The sequence below is a fragment of the Diuraphis noxia genome, unplaced genomic scaffold (genome assembly GCF_037042655.1).
Source record: "Diuraphis noxia isolate RWA-SAM2 unplaced genomic scaffold, SU_Dnox_SAM2 contig0004, whole genome shotgun sequence".
Lineage (NCBI taxonomy): Eukaryota > Metazoa > Arthropoda > Insecta > Hemiptera > Aphididae > Diuraphis > Diuraphis noxia.
Window position 1 is genome coordinate 29,572,349 of NW_028301714.1, and position 6,029 is coordinate 29,578,377.

The following is a 6,029-nucleotide window of genomic DNA, read 5'->3' on the forward strand; positions in this document are numbered from 1 at the left end:
TACTCTAAAATTTCTCTAATTTTAAAGATTTAAATATTATATCATAATACAATAAACCGTTTGCGTAATATAGAATTATGATATTTATATAATACCGATTCCTAACTTACCTATTCTATTTAATTCTCATTCGGGTTAAGAAAACGTTTAGAATAATTACTATTAATAGTTAATTTTTATTTTGATAAACATTATCGTTTTGTATTTTTAAATAATTTTTTTAATTTATAGATTTTTAATCAAAACAGATAAAAATGTAAAAAACTGAATTACTAATTTGAATAATTATTTCACCTAGGTTGTACATAGATTTTTACTCGTTTACTTAGATTATGATAATTTGATGTATTAAAGTTTTAACTATTATCCAAGCATTTTATAAAACTAGGGAAACAGACCAACAAGTCAGTGGTGTAGCAAAAAAGCCTATCCTAAACGCCGTGTGATCATAGTATGTGACTAAAGTTTCAAATAATAATTATATACGTTAGTCGTCAAAGCGTCAAACACAAAATCTTTTACAGATTTTATATTATGGCAACTGCCAATTATTGAAGCATCCATTAGTGACAAATCATACTATTGTCTACGAATAGAATGAAATCGATTTACTAGTCATGAAATACCGCCTATAAAACTTAATCACCTATCGAATCATGACGATTACTCTGATATCGTTCAACATATTTTAGTTAATACAATTAAACAGTGTACCATCGGGGATATAACGAATTTAATATAATGTATTATTGTACATAAGTACGTGATATATATACATATAATGTATATTATTTGTAAATAAATAGGTTTCGCTGCTGCTATAGCGTTACATAATATTATTATATACATAACCGATTAGTAGTATAGATAAATTTCAATTTTTACATACGTAATAATAATAATAATAATAATAATATATTATATTTTGTTGTTCATACACACTACATAATTCGTATTGCCAACGAATATAAATAGCTATTTAATAATTGTGATACAATTTGCTTTCTACCGAAAAAAAATCGTTTTTACCGGATGCACATATTATAATATATACATATATACACACAAAATGTACAATATACAATAATAATATATGTTTATGTTGTACGTCAAAATGGGAAACTACACAAAGGACTTTGTTCGATTTAAAGGAGCCGGAAACGACTGTGCATAATATAGAAACTAAATTTATATTATGTAAAAGCCAAAAGGTTAAATTTCGGCAATCCATAACGTATATTGTATCACACTGAGAAATTCTACCGAAAATGGGTTAACGCTATTAAAGCCACAATGATAAGATAACATTATAGTATTTAGTTTTTGTATAATGATATGTCTGGTCTTCGTATAAACGTGACTTTTAATTATATTCTGGTTTCGAAAGTAGAATTTAAATTACTTTTTATAAAATTATAACTTTTAAAGATGTTTTGAGTAAAAACGGTTATTTAAATATAGAATTATTATTGTCAATGCCTCATATAGGTGGGTGGCAGGTAGAACAATATTTTCCGTATATATACGTTCATATCATAAATTCTGAATTCATAACATATCAACAATAAATATCATAAATAATATCACAAAACGAGATAATTATTATTAAGAACCTTGAAAAATTAATTGTTTACTTCACTATAGTCTTATAGTCTTCTCTAAATATTTTTTACCCGTAGTATAACAATATTGGCTTGTATAACTAACAATACAATCACTAAAATTTATAATTAAAAAGCGGTAAAGTGGATGTCACTCTGCTGTATAGTAGGTTACAAGTGGGTTACTGTAATGGATGGAATTAAATTTGAATCCAATGATATTGTATCATTGTATACGAAAAATGATTCTGAGCGAAGACGGTTTATCTGTCTAGGATATATTATAGATTATTAAAAATTTTCAAATCTTAGATTTAAAATAAAAACTTTTATGAATTTCTATATAAAATAATTTGAACATTGCCGTAATTTTTACGAATTTAGTCAAAATTTGAACTTTAAGTGCTTATAAAAAAAAAATTGTGTATGTATTTTTTAATATTTTTCAACTGCTATTGTTACAATGTGCTGGAAACCTTTTATTAAATTTTCAAGCTTTTCTACCCAACAAATACATTTTTATCGATATTTATAGAAAAAAAAACCAAAAAAGTTGAAAAATTAAAATGTCAGTAAACAGCCATTTAAATTTTTAAATCTTAGATTTAAAAAGTAATTTTTTTATGAATTTCTAGCTTAAAATAATTTGCGAATTTTCGTGATTTTTACGTATTTTGTCAAAATTCAAACTTTGAATGCTTATAAAAATATTGTGACTATGAATTTATTTTATTTTTCAACTGCTATTGTAACAATATGTTAAGAGTATTGTATTACATTTTCAATTTTCTACCCAACAAATAAATTTATATCAATATTTATTTAAAAAAATTAATAATGATCGAAAATTTGAAATGCCTATGAATAGTTCAAATTAAGTCGAAATTTTTTGAAAATTGCATGGTGGATAGAATATACTTACATAAACATTCGGTGAAAATTTCATGTATCTATATGGTCATTTGTTTTAAAGTTACATCAAAAACCAAAATCGTTTTTCTCGAAAATTGATTGTGCGTAAAATTTCTCGTTTTTCCCTTAATTTTTAGTTGGTTCATCCCGATTATCTAGAAAAATATTGAGAATTTTTTACTTTTGATCCCTCAACGTACCAACTAGATTTACTTTCTGATCGAACGAGGTACTGAAGTCAAAAATCGAAGCACTTTTACTGCCCCAAAACGTGATGACAGGCACAAAAAAAAACACACATCATGGTAAAATCAATACATTCATCGCTCCGCTCAGAATCTAAAATTAAACATTAGATATAAAAAATATATTTAACTTTATTTACAACACTGAAGATGATGTGAAGTATTAATTATTATTTTAATCAAAAAACGAATTACGCACAAATGCTAACGTGCTATATAAAATAAAAGCTTAGTATATAAGTAAACGTATAGGATCAATTATAAATAGGCACAAGTATATGGCTGGAAAAGTGTTAAAGCAGAAAATTATCATTAAGTCCGCAAGACATGCGAATATTTCGTCGAATACTATACTATGAATTATTCAACAGACGGGCTTTTAACGATTTTTTAATAATTTATATAATAAACTCTAGAATTTATATTTATGCAAATTGATTCCATTAAATTGTTTCATTCTAATCAAATTCTGAGACCCGAGATTGAAATTGGATAATTAAAAATGTGTCCAGTGGACTGTTTCCCTGTGTGAAATGAAGAATTAGATTTGCTTTAAATGATTTATCTGATTAAGCGCACAATATCCAATACAAAATTTAAAGTTATGAATTAGATCTGAGATCTCGTAAATATGAGAAAATATACCCGGAAAAAATAATCAATTATTGTCCACAATTTTTCATAATATTATATTATAATAAGTATAATATAATATAAACATAATTTAAATTACAAAATTCAGACATTATCTTATATATAACTCTTTGCAAGCTTAATCTTAATACTAATATTAACATCCTTTATAGGCACAGCATGACAACAATTTTATCATAAATATTTCTTATTATTATGTTACCTACATAGTAAACACAATTACAATTACTATTCAAAACTATATTATTGATCTTTTTTTTTTTTATTGGTCCTGAAATTAATTAATAATTTCTGCTTTAACAACAAAGACCATTAGCATTACATTTAATATAATACAAAGGAAAAAATATATGAGATACATATTTAAAAAAAATACATATATAAATACAATTATACCTAGTTGTTAGTGTTGAAATCTTATATTTAATTGGAGAATTTGTGTTTCTTTGGCAAATAATAGACCGAAAATGTGTCTTATTGTTTTAGTAAGTTTCCAATAATTCACTTTCAGTTTCCATTTCGTTCGTTTCGACTTTCTTGAAAATTTTGTTTGTTACTCTTGTGATATTATTTTTAGCACATACAGATTTTTGTTTGGGTCTTATTAATTCCAGAGTTTCAATCATTTGCATGCTATCGATACCGCATTGTGTTATGACTTCTAGAGGGAACGAATGCATTGGCCATGGCCTTGTATATTTTCGATTAGGCGTTTAAATTGCTCAAACGTTAGTGGTATATCATTTTGATTATTATATGGTTCTCTTGCTGGTTCTAGTAGTTCATCTATGCTTTCGGTAAATTTACTTTATTTATTTTGTGTGCTTTAATACTATTGCTTGTTTGTTCGTTTTTATATTCAGTCGGTGTATTTATATTTGTTGTTTTCCTGCTGTTTTGTGACTCAGATATATGAACTGATGAGTTGCCTTTTCTTTTAAGCGGTTCATGATAGTTCAGGGAGTTTATTATTTTTTTCCAGTTCTTTGTCTACTTGTATTTATTTTGTTTGCCTGGGGTTAGGGAAATTTGATTAATTAGAGATGCATCATTACTATCATTAGCGATATCTGATATATTATTATTATTATTGTTATGTTCATTATTTATATAAGTCTTATGTTGTGTGCTATTTGCTTGTGGGATTTTATTAATTGTTTTTGTGGCGTCATTAGTATTGATAGAATTATTTACAGCGCAGCGTATGGAGGTGTGTTTTTTTAATGACACTCAAAACATGTTAATTGTTGATCTGTCATAAATATTCGATAGTTCATGTTTCCATGAAAGACTAGCACAGAACTGGGTACTTTATCCAAATCATCTGGTATTAAGTAAATTTGTCTACAAAAAGTGAGAATATGTTAAAATTCTACTTTGTGTATTCCAGCTCCTATATATTATAGATTAAGCTGACTGGTGTAATGTTTACTGAATATAATGCTTGTAATATTATTTTGTTAGGAATCGTAGGGCATACATTGGATAGTATAATAATTATTTTTTTTTTTTATTATGATATCTTCTTATTTTAATTGGTTTATCGCTTATGTATATGGTTTCATGATTGTTAGTTAATTCATCGACCCAGTTTTTGTTTGATAAAGAAATACAAGTCTGTTTTTCGATATGCGTGATATAAAAACTAAATTTTTTGGTGAAATAATGTTAGCCATAGCCATAATGCAATCTTTTTGTAAGATTATGTCTGCGTTATCTTTAATGTTAATGACTATTACTTAGTTTTTTTGGGGGATGTTGTTTTTCGCTGTCGCTGTGGCATAGTTCTATGCTATTTCTAGTTGATTTTAAGGGCTTTCTGTGGTTAGGTTAGGTCTGGTTGATTCGTTTATTGGATTTGATGATTTCAAATTAATATTGTTCGATTATATTGTGTTTTGAGTAGTTTTTGATTTCATAGATGATATTTTAACGATTTTGTGGTTTGGTAAATGTATAGAGGTAGTTTTAATTGGTGTTTTAGGCAATTGAGTGGTTCGATGGCTCGCAATTTGTTTTTGGGTACCCCTTTGGGAGATATTGGAGAATTCATTTTTTCCCATCTCCTCATTATTTTAGGTATACATAAAATAGTTTAAAATCCCATACCTTGTTCTCATGGATTGTTACTGCAATGCGATTTCTGAAGCATTATGAATGCGTGCACACAATTAGTGACTGAAATGGTAAACACACGTGGGCCGTCTACGAGAATTAAACACGTACTATTGTCTATTATTGTTCTTGTATATTTAGAATGTTATATTATAAATTATGATTTAGAATTTAGGTAATTTTGACAATTTAGGTAATTAAAATAACATGGTGTAGTTTTCTATGATGTTATGTATCGATTGGACAAAGTATTTATTTCAAAAATACGAATAAATAACGTCGAATGATTAAAGCATAAGTATAAGTTATAATTTATATATTGTTTACAAAAGTTAAAAAAAAAAACAATAAAAGTTTCTTCTGTCTTATCGCGAACCACAATTTTACTATAATACAGTAAACGTACTTACTGTTAGGCGCACGCGCGCGCGCACACACACACACACACACACGCGCACACGCACTTAGTCGATTTTATCAAAACAGTTAATTATACATTTAT